Source organism: Megalobrama amblycephala, linkage group LG10, assembly GCF_018812025.1.
Source record: "Megalobrama amblycephala isolate DHTTF-2021 linkage group LG10, ASM1881202v1, whole genome shotgun sequence".
Taxonomy (NCBI): Eukaryota; Metazoa; Chordata; class Actinopteri; order Cypriniformes; family Xenocyprididae; genus Megalobrama; species Megalobrama amblycephala.
Window position 1 is genome coordinate 34,386,685 of NC_063053.1, and position 20,992 is coordinate 34,407,676.

The 20,992-nt window shown below is 38.9% G+C and overlaps 2 long non-coding RNA genes across 2 annotated transcripts in view; both read right to left on the reverse strand.

The window, feature by feature from the left end:
• The window catches only part of LOC125277471, an 82,655-nt gene that overhangs the window by 18,102 nt on the left and 43,561 nt on the right, over positions 1-20,992 (reverse strand). The gene's annotated exons all lie outside the window — the stretch shown is intronic.
• LOC125277472 lies at positions 1,997-8,177 on the reverse strand. Its single transcript, XR_007186906.1, has 2 exons — positions 5,640-8,177; positions 1,997-5,554 (listed from the first exon to the last, which is right to left on the reverse strand). It is a non-coding gene; the product is annotated as an uncharacterized LOC125277472 (long non-coding RNA).

A 20,992-nucleotide genomic window follows, 5' to 3' on the forward strand; every position in this document is an offset into this window, starting at 1 on the left:
ATCTGTGGCGTGACGGAGCAGGATGTTCGTGACTGAGTGAATGCACAACCACACCGAGGTGTTACTCAGCCCATATCCATCCCCATCCACCTCAAGAAATCTCCCCACTGCATAAAAAAGCAGAGAGCCTTCAGCAGCTGAATTTCAGGGCTAAGGTGGTAGCTCCATTGTAGCTCCAGCAACAAAGTCAGACCAACAAGATCTAAAAGCTGCTGAATTTGCTGCCGTGGCAGGTGAAATTGCAGCTTCTGACATTGTAGCCACGGGACTAAAGTTTTCACTGATGAAATAGTGCACGTACACTAAATGGCTCCATGGACGGCGCTGTCTTTGATTTAGCACAACTATTCGCTGTATCACTGCCATAGTTTGACCAAACTCCCCACCACAATCATTCCCTTTAAAGGTGCCCTAGAACCAGTTTTTACAAGATGTAATATAAGTCTAAGGTGTCCCCTGAATGTGTCTGTGAAGTTTCAGCTCAAAATACCCCATAGATTTTTTTTTTTATTAATTTTTTTAACTGCCTATTTTGGGGCATCATTAACTATGCACAGATTCAGGCTGCGGCCCCTTTAAATCTCACAAAAAAAACACACAAAACACATCCAAAATGGGAAAGAGCTTTGTGATTGACTGTACAAATAGCTTTGACACAAAACCTGAGGTATATATTTAAAAACTGCAGAAAGCTACAAGAAAAAGAAGCAAATGGATCACTACAATTCACAGAAACAACTCGACTCCAGCAGAGAAACATGGATTTGCAGTTATCATTTTGTGTCAAATTGTTGGATTTTGAGGTAAAATCATACCGTATATATTGTATTGTTATATATTGTGTTGACAACTCATCAATTAAATATTTTCCATCTTATATTCTGCATAATTGTGTGTTTTTAAATAAACACTGACAAAAACTATACTATAAAACTATATATGTTTTAGGGCTGGACAATATGATGATCTAACATTGATATAATTGATTATGCAGATTTAAACCTACCTATATTGTAGTTATATAAAATATTCACAGGCAGATTTGCTTTATGTATTTCCCGCCATCGAAATCAGGCACATATAAATGTCAGGAAACACGACTCCCGGCTGCATGTCGGTATCCATAGATTAGGTTTATTTGACAAGATGTAAGGAACACATTAAATTCCAACCTTTAGTATAATCGTTAGTTTTACTTGCGTTTTCGCAGTTTACCCTATTAAATCCAGTCACGCAGCAGGTTCTTTTGCCACTCAGTCCAGCTGAGGGAGCGCGCTTTCGGCGGGAAAGTGATGTCGATGCATACCCTCTATTGGAAGGTCAGTACATTTATATGACAAAACTTGCATGCCGGTTGTCTTTTTCAGATTTCAGAAAACAGAATATTGGCTTAACTGGCTTATAAGAGTAATGTCATTGTGTTGACAGATACATAATTGGAAAATCAGCAGATTCTGTTTCATTTTTAAGCTTAATTTCTAAAACTTTTCATGACCAAAAGTGGCAAAAATTGAAGAAATGCCTATGAATATGATGGCAATTTTCTTTGTAGGTTCTTTATGATTTGCTGTAAAGATCTCCCGCTGGCTCACATCATTACACACTGACTGCAGTAAGTGGTCTGATCTGACAGGACTCATCCTGAAGTCTCCTCCGGGCTGGATAAGTGGAAACACACTTAGAGTTCAGTCAACATGAACACACACTCCATATGCCTGCGAATGAAACCACAAAGTCCTGCTAGTGTGTTTGAAAGAGGAGTATTTTGTGTGTATCCATGAGTGATAGAGTGTGTTTGGCTCAGGAATTGTATGAGCTGAGCATCTGATTAACATTGCAGATGTGTTTAATTTTAGTTTTATATATAACAAGACATGAAGGATCTCTCTGACCACCACATAAGAACGCAATATTCAGCACTGCCAGCTGACCTGGGGTAAGCCTGATTATATGAGCTCCTATATGTGCGTGTATCCAAGGGCAGGTCTCATAACACTGGGATGTGGAAGCATTTTATTTGGATAGTCCCTCCAGAGGATCCTCCCATAAATGTCCAACAGACCATCTGTTACATGTGCGAAGTGTCAGCAATGATTCTGATGATGAGCTACAGTTCAATATATACTCAAAGCTATAAAGCAACACCCAGTTTCATATTTTGCAAATGATTCATAAAGTCCTAACTGATGATAACAGATAATACTGAGCTTCCTTGCAGGAAAAACAGATCCAGCTGGCCAGACTGTATACTTTTTCTTCCAGTCAAATGCACCAAATACATGCAGATCATCCGTGAATGTGCTTTGTGTTTTGAGTCTTGTTTTGCTTCCAATGTGTGGACTCCTCTGGCTGGTTTAAGCAGGGGCTCATGGGAAGGCTAATCAAACAGGACTCTGCTTTGACCAGGGTTGAGTAAAGATCCTGTTGAATGTTGCTTTATTAAGTTGTTTGTCATAGTTTGATGATGTGTCTTATTCACTATCTGCCTGCAGTTTAACTTAACCATAACCTTATAGGACCACTGCACAATATATGTTTATGTTATCGGTGGAAATTTGCCCTTTTTCTATGCTAATGAGGTTTATTATAGAATCATTATAATCACATAATTATTTTAGAATCAAAACACCACTCTTGAGCTCACACAGTATGCTAGAACTGACTCTGTAACCATCTCAATCGCTACAGCACTATTGTTTATGCTATTTTATGCACTTTACTGTTAACCTTTTGTTCATTACCATAATATTTGCACTACCTCAGAATCTGACTCTGGCACAAAATATCAAAATACTTGGATTTTCTAGAAGTTTGTGTCATGAAACAGATGGAGACAAGACAAGAAGATTTGCAGGTGGCTGGAACTGGATGACAGAAGATGGATGACAGGAGACGAAGAAGACAGGCTGGTATCTTAGGTGAGTCCAACAGGTGGGTAGTCTGTGAATGTTGGATGAAAAACGACAAGACCAGACAACTGAAGTGTGGATAGTGACTGCTTATAAAGGGAGTGCTGGTGATTGGGTGCAGGTGCAGTAAGTCAGTAATCAGGTGATTGTGAACAGATGAGTGGAGCTGAGTGATTCTGCAGATTGGCAGAATGGCAGATAATCCTGTGATGATACAGAGGTGGCTGGTAACAGAACATGCATTGGAAGGGTGTTAAACCACATGGTGGGCTGTCACATCATACTCAGCCTGGGGGAGGAAATGGCTCCAGCTGTTGGTGTTGGTGGCAGTAGGACCGCAGGTATCTCCCGATCTCCTGGATCTTACGCTCAGTCTGGCCGTTAGTTTGCGGATGGTATCCTGACGAAAGGCTTACGGAGACACCCAATAACTTGAAAGCCTGCCAAACTCAGGAGATGAACTAAGGGCCTCTCTCTGACACAATGTCCTCCGGGAGTCCAAAATGATTAAATACATGCTGGAACAGCAGTTCAGTGGCCTCCAGTGCTGTGTGCAGGCCTTACAGGGGCATTAGTTTGCAGGCTTTGGAGAAAACACTACAACTACTACGAATACACAGGTGTTAGAGTTGGAAGAAGGTAGAACCGTCATGAAGTTGATTCCTACATGAGACCAGGGTCTTTGAGGTATTGGCAGTGGGACCAGCTTTCCCTCCGGGAACCTTCGAGGAGTGTTGATGGTGGCACAGACTGAGCTACCCTCATGTATCGGGAGATATCCTGGGTCATGGTGGGCCACCAGTAACAATTTTGAAGAAGCAATAGGGTTCGCTGGCTGCCTGGGTGTCCAAAGCCCAGAGAGGTGTTCACTGAGTCCATGAGGGATGGACAAAGGGAAGAAGGAACATATATTCGTCCCTCAGGCCCTCCCGGCGGAGCAGGTTCAGAGTGAGTGGCTTGGTCAATTTGGTTGTCAAGAACCCATATGATGGAACTTACAATAATGGCTGGAGGGAGGATGGATTCAGGAGGAGAAGAGTTGGGTTTCTGGATTGTATAACCGAGAAAGAGTATCCGCTTTACAGTTCTTGTGACCAGGACGATAAGTGATAATGAAATTGAATCTGGTGAAGAAAAGTGCCCATCGGGCTTGTCGAAGGTTAAGTCTCTTTGCATCGCAGAGATATTCAATGTTTCAATGATCTATGATAACTTCAAACTGATGATTGGCTTCCTCCAGCCAGTGTCTCCACTCTTCAATAGCTTCAATAGCTTGATCGCCAAAAGCTCTCAGTTGCCGATATCATAATTTTGCTCTGCCAGGGACAGCTTTTTGGAAAAGAAGGCACATGGATGGAGTCGTTGAGGGTCACCCTGCTGCTGAGAGAACACAGCTCCTACCCCAGTAGTGGGGGCATCCACTTCAACAATGAATGGAAGATCTCGGTTAGGATGAACCGGAACAGGAGCTGTGAGGAAAGCTTCTTTGAGACGATGGAAGGCTTGTGTGACTGACTGGTTCCAGGACAGAGACTTGGGCCAATCTTTGAGTTGAGATGTGGGTGGAGAACTGATGAGACTGTAATTGTTGATGAAGCTTCGGTAGAAGTTCGCAAATCCAAGGAAGTGTTGTAACTCCTTAACTGTGGATGGTAAGGGCCGGTCACAGATGTTCTCCACCTTCCTCCGGTCCATCTCGATATCATTCTGGTCGATGACATATCGAAGTGAGTGGAGGGTTTGTGGAACTTGCATTTTTCATGCTTGAGGTAAAGATGGTGATCTCTCAGCTTCTGAAGGACCTGAAGTGTTAGCGATGTTTGGCCTGGTTCCGGTAGTAGATGAGAATGTCGTTGATGTAGACGATGACGAACTGGTGGAGGAACTCACGGAAAACCTCATTCCTGTACCCCTGAAATACGAGGGGGTGGACAGTCCACATGGCATCACCAGATATTCGTAGTGGCCTGAGGGTGTTACGAAGGAGGTCTTCCATTCATCACTATCATGTATTCAAATGAGGTTGTACGCACTCCGCAGGTCCAGTTTGGAAAAGATGCAGGCTCTACGCAGTTGTTCTAAGGTGGCAGGTACCAGAGGAAGGGGATAACAACACTTCACTGTTTGTTTGTTGAGGATGCGGTAGTCGATGCATGGCCACAAGCCTCTGTCCTTCTTGCTGTTCAAAGAAAACGCTGGAAGCGGCAGAGGACGTAGGTGGTCGGATGAACTGTTGTTGAAGAGCTTCCTCAATATACTCCTCCATGGCCTTTTGGTTCGGGATGGACAGTGGAAATCCGACCCTTGGGTAATTTGGCCCCAGGCAGCAGGTCAATGAGACATGAAGCAGGCAGTCTTGAAAACAGGAATCACCCCCCACTGAAGGATCTCACCAGAATTCCAGATGATGTTGGGATTCTGTTGAGACATCCACAGGCATCCTAGGATGATGTCAGCGGTAGAAACTTCCAGCACCATGAACATAATCCATTCTTCATGGAGGCTTCAAATGCGACCTGGTGGTTTTCCAATGATGGTATGTACAATAAATTCCTGGGAGCTCCGTTTCCTCTTGAGGTTGAGTTTCTGAAGTAATTGGTGGGAGATGAAGTTCCCCACGGAACCAGAATCGATGAGGGCTTGCGCTGAAATAGAGAGTTAAGGGTTTATGATTTGTTCAGGGGTGCGTGTAAGAGGAGCAATCAAAGGAGAAAGTTGTTGCGTACTCACCGCTGGGCATGGTAGTCGGACTGGGCAGTTGGTAATTATATGGCCATCTCCCCCACAATACAGACAGGCTTTCTAGTCTTCTTTGACGCTCCACATGGGTAAGATAGTATGAGTATTGGGTAAGATAGTATGAGTAAGATAGTATTCTCATGTTTACTTTACAAAAATCAGTAGCTTTCTCAGCAAAAAGACATGTGACCCACAACCTGAAGGGGGATGCTTTTACAAATATACTAAAAGGCCTTTTACTTGCTAAAAAAGTATCAATCAGACAACAGAAGGCATGTAGTAGATTGTGTACAACAGGTTTTTCAGTTCAGTTTTTTCAAGTTTTGATCATGTTGATCATTTAGAGGCCTTAGACCCTGTTACCACCTGGTATTAAGATGCGTTTTGGTTGGTGAGGTGAGGGAGACACATACCTGTTTCCACCAAGTATTTTAATCCGTCTCTTTTGTTCACTTTCAGCCACTTCTGTCCCGATTTCTTCGAGGAGAGGGTCTATGGGAAGGTAAATGTATGATTTTTTTTCCCCCCCGATCTTTCGATCTAATGGACAAAATAATCTTGCGCAATTTACATATGAACACATCTGGAGATGACAGAAAAACACAAGGAAAGCATTAGTTTTCGTTTCTGCTCTGATGGCCGCAATACCATGCCAAACGCTGTGAAGAAAAAAGGAATGGTGAGAGAACATTGTGCTTGGTACGTTTTTCATCTTCAAACCAAACTTGGGTCTCCAGCTGACAAAGTTTAAATCCCATCTGGCTAGCGCGCACTTCCCATAATGTTTACGCGTTTGGTCAGTAGGCGGAGAGTAGGCGCTCTTTTGAGGCTGTTCGTACACATTTAACCACATGAGTGTTTCCTCTACGAAAGCAATCCGGTCAAATGCATTTTCGACTACCTCTGGAAGTGGTTGAAAGTGGACAAGCTCAAAACAAGCTCAAGCTCATAATACTTTTTTTTTTTTTTTCAAGATTTCTTAACAAAAAGCCTTCAAAACCAGATTCTTTCTTGAGAAACAGGACAGAAAGAGCTACCTAAAGAGTGACTTACACTATTTATGCAGTTATTATAACTGATACAATGTTATGGAACAAATGGCAACATAAAACTAACAACTGGATTTCTGTGTAAATATTCCCAGGCCTTCTCTGTGAACGATTGACCTATCAAGTATGCATCTTGCAAGACTAGTGTGTTTTCCGATGTATGCTGTGGCATTTAGACTCGTACATGTGTGTGTTTGAAGACGAGTGTGTGTGAACGCTGGAGAATCACTTATTTTCTGCATTCCTGTGGCTGACTGCAGTGAGGAAGTATTGCTGGGAAACTGTGAGTGTGTAAACACACAGTAGCCAGTCTGATTCTCACCCTACTGACACCACACTGCCCTCCTTTGACACCGGACAGAACATACCTCATCTGCGTGTGAGTGATTAAGACAGCCAAAATATATATATACGTGTGTGTGTGTGTGTGTGTGTGTGTGTGTGTGTGTGTGTGTGTGTGTGTGTGTGTGTGTCATGGGTCTTAGAATCCAAAGAGACATAAAATGACTAATCAAACGAACTGAGAAACTAGGTCAAGACAAGACAAACTAAGAACAAAGAAAACTGATGAAGACAAACTGAAAGTCCATAAACATGATAGTACTTTCCCCTCCCGGAAGGCGCATCCTTATGCCGTAACTGAAGATACCACTGTGGAGGGAGGGGGCTTTGAAGGTGGACGTGGAGCTGGTGATGGACAGGGACCTGGAGGAGCCAATGGAAACAGACACTAAGGTCGGCGGAGCCGACGGGCTGACAGGTCGAGGTGGAGACAAGGGCCTGTAGGCCTGATGTGAAGCCGAGGGCTCAACCTCACGTCAAGCTGGTAGACGGGAGGCCCAAGGTGGATCCAGGGAACTGGACAAAACCAGTGGAGGAGATGGGATCAGGAAGTCAGGTGGGGACATCAGAGGAAGAAGATTTCCGGATGGAACAGGAGTTCCAGATGGCGTGGAAGGCGAAGACTTGAGGGTGGGGATTTGGGAGGGTACTACATCCACGGACCACAGATCTATCAGGCAGTGGTCCGCTCCTGGCTTTGAGATGGACTGGGCAGCTTGCTTTGGCTCAGGGAAGATCCAGGCAGCTGGTTCTGGCTCGGGCTCCTTCTCTGCCTTGCTGATGTTATATGGTGAATCGCCCTGCTGTAGCCTCCAACACCAGTATACTATCAGCAGCCTGTTCCCGGAGGTGATGAGCCTCTGCAAGACTGATAAGTCCATCTTTAAACTTCTTGTTAGGTTGGTCATTCTGTCATGGGTCTTAGAATCCAAAGAGACATGAAACAGGAAATCTCACAAAATAGTCCTTTAGTAGGAAACTTGAATACTCAGGAAGATAACTAAAACACGACTAACATAGACGATGACCAACAAATAACTGAACCAAACAGGAAGTATTCATACACCAGGGAAATTAGTTAATTAAAACAGGTGAATGAAATGACTAATCAAACGAACTGAGAAACTAGGTCAAGACAGACAAACTAAGAACAAAGAAAACTGATGAAAACAAACTGAAAGTTTATATATATATATATATATATATATATATATATATATATATAAAATTGATGTGTGTGTGTGTGTGTGTGTGTGTGTGTGTGTGTGTGTGTGTGTGTGTGTGAAAATGCATGATTTTAATTTTGATTGGTTAACAGGAGCATTCAGCTGCATATTTCAGAATGATCAGTGTCAAGGGTAATTCTCACTTATACAGCAAGCTAATTAAATAACTCGCATCAATTTTTCAAGAATTTTTTTTTTTGTTTTTGTTAAATAATTGGTCATTATTCCATAATAAACCCCAGACAGGAGATCAGGACCAGAAATTAGAACAGAATGGACCAATACGAGCGTATCTGCAAACAATTTACACTTTTTCTTCTCCACAGCTCCAGTGCATTTGTTCACCAGTTTATCATTTTTATGGCTATATAGAGATTTGAGCAGTGGCAAGCAAATAGTGAAGAAAACCCAAAGCAAGCAGTGATTCATCCAGCTCCCGCGAATGTTTATGAAGCATGTCTGTGAGAGCACTGAGGGGCTTCTGAGACCACGCCAGTCATTGTCCACAGTCAAGCCAACTAACTCAGCAGTGATCCATCTGTACAAGGATTTGCTGTGCTGCTTGAGGACATGTATGGTAAATCATCACTATGAAATTATAGGATTGATATGGCATTTATGTGGACAGGGTGCAAATTATGTGGTTTGATCCCCCTATTTAAGGCTTGAACCTCCTAAATGGAAATCAAAACAAAAGGTTATGGGGTTCAGGTTTCGAGTTTAAAGGATATTTTATACAATAAACAATTTTGGTACCACCAAAGAAAATCTGGGTCCTGAAGTTAAACCAGTTGAGAAGCACTGACCTAACAGACCCCCAACAGCCAACAGTGTTGACTGGTGTAAATTTGAATGGTATGCATAAAATCTGTGGGCTTCACAGTCCCATTTCCTATGTGTCGCAAAGGCTTAGTTTGACTAAAGGGTCTGGAAACACATGAGAGTGAAAGCATGTGTGTGTGTTTGTGATCTGTCCGACGACTCAAACTGCCTCTGATATTGCCAAGTCCACTTTGGCAGACAGAGCAGAGAGAGAGTGGCATGCTGAGAACAGACGTTGGTGCTGTTTTTGATTGGCCATGGAGAGATTGTACTCATTGATTGGACCAGCGTTTTGATGATTCAGTGGATGTAAGTGAAGTGAGGACTGAGGAGTGTGCTTCACAGCACGTTTCTGAGGAAAGAATGACTGGCCAGGGCATTTACATGAAGTGTCATGAAACCACCAATTCCAGCACAAGTTGGTTCTCACCAGAATTTTCAAACGGAACAAACTGCTTTTGCTCCAGCCATACAGTATGTCACCATATGACACTCTGCCAACTGTATGCAACACCACATTATTCTCTTGTAGCTGAATTGCTTCTGTTCACAGCAGCAGTGAAAAGTATTTATCTAATTTATGAAAAATAAAAACTGACATAAATGGAAAAAGCTAGCTCAAATAAAACAAAAAAGTTAACATTTTTGAATAAAACTTTTAAAAATTTATAACCTGCCTTCATTAAATATGAAAATGCCACTAGATAACACTCGACAGCCCTGAGAAATGTAATGTCGCTATTAAAATGATATGATTTATCATACCAAACTTTGGCAGCACAAAAATTCTAAAACTAAAATAAAAAGTAAATAAACTATAAAACAATGAAAAATGTCAGAGTGAAAACTAATGAAAGCCAAAGTAAACTGATGAAAATAAAATTCAAAACTATAATAACCCTGTACATAAGCCTTCATATTGTGCCTTTTTATTAAAATGGCAGGGGAAAAAAAATTGTTCTAGATTTTTGATATATTTATAGTCCATTTCTATGTCACTTCCAATTGTCTGGAGTGGAATTTTCTGGAAGAAAGTAGTAAGTATTTAGTAAAAAAAAAAAAAAAAAAACTAAATACTTAAAATTAAAAATAGTGGATGGTGCATATAGTACATGCACATATGCACGTTAACTCCAAAAAAAAAAACAAAGAAAGAAAAGAAAATGTTTAGTCTTCCATGACCCTTTAAAGTAACAATATGTGAACATTTTATCTGAGTATGCCTGATGTAATCAGTCTGGATTTATTGCTGATTGCTAGCTTTGATTATCTGCTGCTTTAGTGCACACACACACACACACACACACACACACACACACACACACACACACACACACACACACACTTTTAGAAACTCATACCACATGCCGTCACAGATGACATTTCTCCGTTTTCGTGTGCTGAAGGTCATGATAGGGTCGGTCCAGCTCCAGGAAGTAGGTTGTGGAGGGACCCAGCAGGGCTGCTGAACTCCTGCTGTCTGTATGGGCTGAGGGGGTCAAAGGTTGCAAAGACACAACAGGAGAGCACTCAGTCCTGACTCAAAGCTACAAAGAGCCTCTCGTAGCTCAGGCAGAAAGACAGGCCCTCCATCCGTCAACACTTCACTCACAATTTCTCATACGTCAAGTCAAGTCATCTTTATTTATATAGCGCTTTATGCAACACAGATTGCAGCTTCACAGTAATAAACAGGCAATTGCCAGAATCAATGATGCGAGATTCATCATGTATGTTGCTGTAAAGCAAATCTACAGAAGACAATAGTGCCATTATTCAGCTGATGTCAGTTCAGTGTTGATTCTGTTCAGTTCAATAACTGTGTACAGTTCAACAATTATGAAACAAGTTCAATTTAGCTATTAAGCAGCTCTACACAATAATAGTGTTGTTATTCAGGTCAATTCAATTCAATGTTGATTCAGTTCAGTTCAATAACAGTGCCGATTCAACTATAAAGCTCTACAGTAGCGCCATTATTCAGTTCAAGTTTTGTACTCATCTTGTCAGTGCAGTCAAATCGATAATATTTAGTTAGAATTACTAACAGCTTGTGGCAACGCAAACCCTCTTTTGGCATTAAAAAACTACTGTCAGGATTTACTAAAGGCACGCAGTGAAATTAGCACTGAAAAGGTGTGGATAGGGTTTTTTTTTTCTTTCTTTTTGCATATGCATTTGTAGGAGTTTCCCTTTCAGACACAAAATTTATGGGAGGAGAGTATTTAAATGAATCATGCAGGGTGATTTATTAAGGTTTGCACTAGTCAATTTACTGTTATTTACGGCCTGAAAAAAAAGCATGTCTTTGCTAATTTGCGCTGCTCGTTAGATAGCATTAGTCATTATGGAAATGATCCGGCTGCGTCTGTGTTCTTTAGTTCCCTTTTTTTTAAAATAAAATATGACAGCTAACTCATTCTAGCTGCTTCCAGTAATGTTCAAAGTAAGAGTAAGGTTTTCATCATCTCTTTTGTTATTTGTTTCTAAATTCAGAGGTAGCAAAGTCCAGAGCCTCTGACCCAGCTAACCATGTTTGGTCTCCGCAGCCAGCACAGAGTGAGCTCGAAAAGAAACATTCCCTCTCTAATCCCCAAACACTTCCCTAAACGTTTCAACAGCGTTGTGTCCAGGTTCTTTAATGGGATTGGCTAGCGGGAGGTTTAATGTATGGCCTCTGCTAAAGCTATCAGTGCGAGTACTGCTGCGGTCTGGGCCCACTAAGCAGATAAGTGTAAATATGAATGCAAGAAAGGAAACCAAAGCCTAACTTAAAAAACCTACTGTTCATGTTGAATAGCTATAATTATGCATTTCATACCCAGAAATTGAGAAAAAATCCATTTAATGGAGACATCAGTAGCAGTATTGCCATCGGTATACTGGCCTTCATTCATAGTACTTAGAAAAAAAAGATGCTATTAAACAAATATTTTAAAAAATACTGCCTTTATGTTGTTTTACATTCATTTGGAGATTCAATGTGAAAATAATATGTATTACATTATAAAAATATATTAAAATTTCAGTGTTAGATGCGATTAATCATGATTAATTACAGAAAAATGTGTGATTAATTAGTTGTTGTTTTTTTTAAATCAATTGACAACACTAGTTAATATGGATTCAACTGTTTGGCCACAGACATACACAAACAAACTTACAAATACAGAAATACTTGGCAGACAAAATTGCATGTGCAAATTCCTGTACATGGATGCTTGTTTTCTTTGAGCGATTGCAAACCTCAGTACTCGATGGGAGTGGTACGGTTACCTTCAAATATCCATGCTATTAAAGTAAATTCTACATATAAACACACCAACTTTGACTACTTGCTCAGCTGACTTGCTTATACTTCATAATATCTTTTAGCAAATCAGCTTGCAGTGTATCTGCTTATCACAATAACATCACACATTTTCTGATGCTCTATGTTGTCATCTCAGTATAAGCAGCTTCTTATGTTTTCTAGCTGGCTACGCTATAGAAATGCTTTTTTTTTTTTTTTTTTTTCCAAAAATTCAAGTGAGACTTTTATTTATAATTACAGGTTGGGTGCTTACATGACAGTGTGTCCGTTAAAAGCAGAAGAAATAATCTTCATGACTCTTGTTTTTGGTTATTTTCATCCTCACGATATCCACCAACTATGACAGCTTTGTCTATGAGGAAGTGAACTGCTTCATTCACACAGGTAAAACTAAATAAGCCACATGTGAAAAATCTGATGTTTATCTATACTATTTCACAGTCACTAAAAATGACAAGGACTGCCCGATGGGCAGCATCAAAGACGGTCAGACAGTTTTTGAAATTACGATCTATCTTCACAAAAGTTTATTATTTGCACATGTTTTTGAGTATTGCCAATTTAAACACTCAGATGATTTTATATCATTAATGTTTAAGACACAAACACAGGAAGAACTCAGTTCAGTACTCGTGTGGTGTCTGATTCTGCTCCTGAATATCTTTTTTTAGCTTTAATAAGGATTAATTATATATTTCATTCCTACAGTGAAGACTGAGGTGTTTTATTTTAAATTTCGTTACTTTACTAATTTTTAAAGTCTAGTATTTACAGGAACATTGCTGTTAGTCCTAGCTGAAAAATGCTTTATTTCAACTTACGCTGTTGTATTTATTTATGTTGCTTGTAATTTGTTTATTTATTTAATAATGTTTTAACTTTATATAGTTAGGTTGCGGTTTCAAAATTAGAATTCTTATATTAGATTACCATTTCACTAGAATCTAAAATTGTGGTGTTGTAACAACCTTATTATCTATTAGTCAAAAACCATGAAGACAACTTTTTTTTTGGCGAGGCCAGGGAAAATTTTGGCAGGACAAGTAAAATCCTGATTATTTGTGTTGGCTCTTAAGTCTTTCTCTGCCATTGACGAGATTTTCCATTGTTTATGACACGCTATGACACTATTTTGAAATAGTACAGCATCTCCAGATCCAAAAACAAGGGAAGAAGAATATCTGTGTAAACCAGAAGGAGCAGATAGTTGTATAAATCAAAACTGCCTAACGTTACCGAATGAAATGTCAAATCCACAAAGAGGTAACAACTGTGCAAGCTTTAGTGGTGTTGATGGACGCAGTCTATTCAGTCTCTGCTTTGATCATCGTTCTGAATCCGATCTGGACGAAGTCTTTAACAAAAACGTGATTTTCACAGCTTTTTGATGAAAAATGCTATGCTGACTGGCAACTTTTTTAGAAAACACAGGCAGGGAAAGAGTTAAAAGCATGAAATAGGTGCAATATACAGTATGAAATATTTTCCCTGTCTGCTGCCTATGATGTCAAAGGTCGTTAGCGAAGGGTTTAAAACTATGCACGTTCTTGTCATGATGTATTTTTTCCTGCAGCTCCAAAGTGATTAGTCACATGGTGTTTATAGCTCAGTTGATTGACTCAAAAACTTCAATACCCTAAGCGCCCATATAGCCACAGAGCTAACATTTATGGACTACAAAGCTTAGATTTCAAATATAGTAGTGTCCTGAAGAACAGTGACACACTAACGCACTCGTCCCCTGCACCTGATCATGATGCTGCATAGTGTAGTGTGAATGCACTTAGCATGTGGCCCTGCTGCCCCTGTTTTCCACTTCAAAGCTCACAGGCATGTGAATGCCCAGAGACAGAGCGCTTTTCTCCTGCTTAACTTCTGTGGGGAAACTTAATCTGTCATGAGGGGGGTCTGTCCTCACCCTCTTCTACCTCCCTGAGAGGCAGAATGCTAAAGAGCAAAGCACCACTGCCCTCTACCCAGCAGTCTTTAAAGAACCCCACAGGTGCACTGCCCAACATGATGCTAGCCATTATTATAAAAGCATTTTTCTCTCTTGTAAATCAGAGATTTTGTACTAACCAGTCATGAACATGGCAAGTGATGATTAACAAGACATTTAGTCAATGAATTGGTTTTTATTTCTGCAGTGTAGCCTACTGTGATTTAGTTTGGTCCAAAATCCTACTTCTCATAACTGTATTAAAAATCTCATGAAATTGCATTATGCTATTTATTGTCCTGTGTTGATGGATTTTCTATGTAAACTCAACTAAAACCTAATCCTATAAAAAATAGTAGGCTAAATCATGTACATGGTTTACTAATTCGTTCCCTCAATTTACTAAATCATGCACATGATTTACTATTTCGTTCCCTCGATTTATAAATCATGTGCATGATTTATAAATCAAAAGAATGAAATAGTAAATCGTGTGCACGATTTAGTAAATCGAGGGAACGAAATAGTAAATTGTGCGCACTATTTAATTTTCTTTTTCTTGCATGTCATGTGCGGGGCTCCTTATAATCATTTTTATTTTAAAATAAAAAAATAAATAGCCAAGAGGATTTTGTTGCACATTGCCCCGTGCAAGATGCCTAATGGACCCAAATTTGACGTCCTTCTCTCATCTGACTACTTTGCTCAATCTCAATAATTTTTTCCCCTTTTTTGGAAAGTCATAGAAACATATTGTGGATTTTTTCTTTTGCTATTGGAGCAAAAAAGTTGACTATCATATAAATAGCTTCAACGCTATGTAAAAGACACAAAACAATTAATTTTTTTCAATGTTAACTCTATTCTGACCATTAACGGAATTTACCGTAATTTATGAGACAACGCTTCCTGGCCGTTGACGGAATTTTCTGGCTTTCCGTGTTTTCACTATTATACTGTAGGGGGTGCTATGACACATCTTCTAAAAAAATAGAGAATCTGAAACAGAAGAGAAGCAGAAACTAGCGATAACATATGTAAGAGATGCATATGTAAAATAACGCAAAAGTTTTTATGCAAAATATTTACGTTGAGATAACTGATAATAAGATAAATGTATAAATTAGTGTACTCAAATATTTCAAGTTAAGAACAATAAAAATGTATGAGTTAGTTAACTCAGTATTTTAAGTTAGGAGCAATTAACATACATGAGTACTACAAACTCAAAACTTGATACTTCTACTTAAAATTTGATGTAACTGATTACCTCAAATTTTTTGAGCTGGCCCAACTTATTCATGTCTACAGTGTGGCAGGGGAAATAGTTAAATATGTTCTGATTGGCTGTTGTTGTGTTATTGCTTGTTACTGCAAACTCTTCATATCACGTATGGTAGTACATGGTGTAAAATAGAGACCTGTGCGAGACAGATTTTTTGCCCGCCTGCTCCCGCCTGCTCCCGCCAGCTCCCGTAATAAAATAAGTTATCTTGTCCCACTAGATAATTCTAACATAAACACCTCTGACTGGCCATTGTGTCTCAGAAATCGACTGATATGTCTGTGATTGGCTACATTGCTTAACACTGCAAACACGTTATAAATAGAATCTCGCAAATAAATAGTTTTTATTTCATATTAGTTGTTCTTGTTGCTTTTGCGAAATATTTGAATAACAATTTATTAGATTTTAGGTATTTTCTATTTTGTGGGAGTCCCACAAATCATGTAATTCTCCCGCAACATGAGCGTCTTACCACCCGCGCCGCACTCTGTTGCGTTGGGTCCTGCGAGTCCCGCAGGAGTGCAGGTCTCTAGTGTAAAACTCAGTTTTCTCACTATTCTCTGTCTAATCCTTTCCTTAGCAGTTTCTTTCCAAACGCTTATTAAATTTCCTCTTAATTAAGCTGTCATGACAGAGATTACGGTGATGATTTCCATTTCAGAACTGGAATTCCAAGTGGCAGTAAAGCAACTGCTGTGTGCTTTACCCACAAATCCATCATCTCTCTGCTATAGTCATCAGCCATTTTTCCTTGAAACAAAATGGATGCTTCACTGGTGCCATTTGGGATCAACAGCTCTGAAGAGAAACGATACCTCAGCTGTGAAGCCCAAGACTGGGGAATTTTTCATCACAAGTCCATGGTCTGTTTTTTCCTCATTCACATTCAATTTGGGGCTCATTGGATCCAGCTGAGTCCAACCATGACTGCTTATTTAGAGGCAGCCAGAAGATGAGCTACACCAGACAACCTGGCATCAGTCTTTCTACATGCATTAGTCAAGCAAAATGAGTCACCATGTGTATGCTGACGTATCCAACAATACATTCACTAGAAACTGCCATTTATGTAGTTGACAAGCTTTGCTGACTCACACATTCTGTCTTCCATCTAAAGTCTTCCTGCCTTAAATCCTTCTGTTATTAAAACATTATTAGATTAGAAAGTGTCTGGCCTTGCGCTGACACCCTGCCTGCTATCTCCACATCACAAGCTGGACAAACAATGAAAGCTTGATATTCTGTATGTATAGTGAGGGTTAAAACATTCGCCCTGAGAAAATCCACCGATACCATCTTAGAGAGGGAGGGTTCATGTCTAAAATATGTCTTTTTGCAACTATGACCTATGCTGTGAAAATATAGTCTGGATGTACAGTAGCATAGACTGGGGTAAGATGTGTCACTTCTCAAGCTGTCCTCAAAGCAAGGAGAAATGCTAATTAATCATCAATTATTTTGCAGGATTTCTGCTATCAACTGAAATTACAAGAAATTACAACATAGGGTCGATTATGTTTATTATAACAGAGACATGGAAAAAAGGTTTCAATGATGCAACTTTCTACGGAAGATGATAAGGGCCAAGCAATAATAATAATAAAAAAAAAACATCTCGAGATTAAAGTTGTTAAATTTAGAGAAAAAAAACTTGTTACATTTCGAGAAAAAAGTCGAAATAAAATGTTGAGAATAAAGTCATTAAATTACGAGAAAAAATTAATAATAATTTAACGAATTTGTTCTCGTAATTTAACGACATTTTCTCATAATTTAATGAGTTTATTCTCAACATTTTATCTTGACTTTTTTCTCGAAATTTAACGACTTTTTTCTAGTAATTTAATGATTTTATTCTCAACATTTTATCTAGACTTTTTTCTCGTAATTTAAAAAAATTTTTCTCGTAATTTAACGAGTTTATTCTCAACATTTTATCTCAACTTTTTTCTTGAAATTTAACAAGTTTTTTCTCGTAATTAAATGAGTTTATTCTCAACATTTTATCTCAACTTTTTTCTTGAAATTTAACAAGTTTTTTCTCGTAATTAAATGAGTTTATTCTCAACATTTTATCTCGACCTTTTTCTCGAAATTTAACGAGTTTTTTCTCGTAATTTAACGAGTTTATTCTCAACATTTTCTTTCGACTTTTTTCTCGAAATTTAACGAGTTTTTTCTCGTAATTTAACGAGTTTATTCTCAACATTTTATTTCGACTTTTTCTCGAAATTTAACGAGTTTTTTCTCGTAATTTAACGAGTTTATTCTCAACATTTTATCTCGACCTTTTTCTCAAAATTTAACGAGTTTTTTCTCGTAATTTAACGAGTTTATTCTCAACATTTTATCTCAACTTTTTCTCGAAATTTAACGAGTTTTTTCTCGAAATTTAACAAAATTTTATCTCAAGATGGTTTTATTTTTTTAATATTGCTTGGCCCTAATCCTCTTCCGTAACTTTCCCCCTGTAATTTTACAACGGAAAATTAAAGGAATAAAGAGAAAATCACCAATACTAGAGATAAAGTTTTCTGTCGTTCAGTGAAACGCCTTCATAGTCCACACTGCTGCTTCTAATTTCACCCTTTTTCTTTTTCAAATGCAGAATTGTCATTCCTTCCCTCTGCTGTTTTTTATTTGTCCACATTTGAATCTGAATCTCATTTCTCTTTCTCTTTGTCTCTCCCTAATGTTTTGTCTCTCTTTTCTGTTTGTCTCTCTTTCTTAAGTTGGCTCTCTTTTATGCAATAATTTTGCAGATGATGGCAGCATACAGTACGTGTTGCTTGTATTTCATTATTTCTTATTCTTATCACAGCTATGGTTGTACATGTACATGTTAAAATTGCGTAGCATGCACACAGCTTTACACACAATCTCAGATGATATCATCCTACGATAGACAGGGATCAGAGATCAGCCCAGTCGCTATGGCAGTGCCATGTTTGAAAGAAAACAGGAGGCTTTTTCCCACCAGTCAGTCTCATGACCCTTGAACTTTTGACCTTGGGTCACCGACATGGCCTCACCTCTACTGCCAAGCTCTTGACAGCCTGATTCTATATTATAAACAAGCAGCCAGAGCTGCAAACATGACAACACTTCACAAATGTCAGTTTCTGGGTTGGGTTCTGCTTTTATATTTTTAGCTTCCAAATTAAGAGCAGTTTGACCTCTAGAATGGAAGCTAATAGGCTGGAAATCTAATTTGAGGTTAGAATGGTGTTGTGGCAGTCACTGGAAAAATCTCGACTCGGAGCACATCAAAGACTATAAGATGTTATCTACAAACGTATTAGTCCCTCAAAATTGCTTTGCTAAAGAACTGAACTGAGGTCACCATATGCACATATCCTTTCCTAGGGCTCCTATAGCTACAAATAAAGTATACAGTAATATTTTTTAGCCTTTTCATTTCCAATATTTGCTCTGAAAAATGGCTTATACAGGATTTTTTTTTTTTTTCCCCAGAGGAACCATCGTGTTGACTCAACAGCCATGCAGCCAATTTGCAATGATTAATGTAAGAAGTAAAATACAGCAAAAAAATGTTAAAAATTACTGTGGGTAATGGATGTTCTTAGGCGCAATGCAAAGCAGCAACAGTAATATGCTAAATGACACTAATGTTTAGTAAATAGTTACATTAATAATAGTAATCGGAATAAACTATTTAATCAACCAATTTTGTAATAAATGTTCTCAGAAGCTACTGTGTGTTGTAACTGATCATTATCACACAATCAGCGTGTTTATTCCTAATAGACTAGAATGGAATCACTGATTTGTTTGTCGCTACTTAAACTGCAATCTCTATTTCACATCAAATGAATAAATAGTTGCCTCCTGGAAAGCACCACAGTCTTGTGATTTGTTGACCAGAGGGACCAGTGGAAATTGAGTTTGAGGGAGGAGAGTGATTTGTCCCCCTGTCATTACTCTAGATTTTACAGAAGTCTAAGCCAACAAAAAGACATGATTTCTTCTTGATAATTATTGTGATTATGTTCTTGGCTGAAGCCAGCTGTCCAGGAAAATTTCCAACTGGATCTCAAGGAACAATAGGTCAGAACAAAACAGTTGCTCCAGTTTGAAAACAGTCCACTGAATGTAAATGAGTCCATTTTATCCACATGATTTAGGGTAAGACAGTTATCTTTCATTGCAATGAGAGGCTGGAAGAGCTATTTTGCTGGGAACACAGGAAGAGCAAATTAAAAGACAAGTGGAAAAAAAAAGAAACCACTCTTCCAAATGCACAATGTAACGAGGTGAAGCAATGAGCCATAACACCTGCCTAAAGGGACAACATACTTTCACATACAAACTTGAATTATAAAGTAAACTTAAAGCAGTGGTGTGTCGGTTCAGTGTTAAAAAACTCTCTCGTATCACAGCATAATATGAAGAGACAGCTGTAAGTCAGCATTTCATATAAAAATAGAAACTAAACAACCTATCTGTTACTGTATTAGTGTAGTATGATGGTTTAAAGTGAAAAAAAAAAAAAAAAAAAACAGTCCATAAATGTAAGACTTTGTTGCTTGATTTTATTAAATAGTATGTTAAAGGGTTACTTCAGGATTTAGCATTAAGCTTTGTATTAGTAGAATACCACTAGTATTTTCGAATTACCGTGCTTTCCCCCTTCATATCAGCCCGAGATGAGAGATTTATGCATTTTTATTCTGTAAAAAAGCCTCCGATGACTCAAAAATCGTCATTTTGCGTCATCGGAGGCTTTTTTGGCCAGAGGCTTAAAACTACAGCCAGTAATAGCAGGTAGTTCCGCATTTTTTCACCACGGCCATACATATGCGCGTTTGAGGTTACTCACGGACATAGATCAAAGATTTTATCAAAAGTGGGTGTCAATTATATTTTTAAGCTTACAGTAATTAACTTTATTTTGTCTGCACTACATCAGTGGTTCATCTCGCAAATTTATCGGTCTCTGCAGTCATCTCAAGCAATACAGCAACAGGCTTTTGTGGTAACGTTAGCATAAATAGATAAATAGACTAACTCAGTTTTACAGAACAGTGGCTTTACTTTGATAACGGTCAACTTATATGCAACTTATATGTAATTGTCTATCTAACGTTACTTTGCTAAGTTTGCAGTTTTACTGCTACCTACAACACTACATATAGGCTACTGTGTTATCAGTCTAGTATCAGCGAGTCTTACCTCTAGGCGAATACGCTTAGTACCAGATGCCCAGGCTGTTCGTCCTCTGGGAAAGTGAATATCGATCGCGGTGTCCTTCAGAATGGTTCTCTTCATTGCAAGGATATTTGGTTCGTAGTCCTCGTGCTTGAAATGGAGACTACATATTCTGCGTTTTTTTAGGTTTTCTATA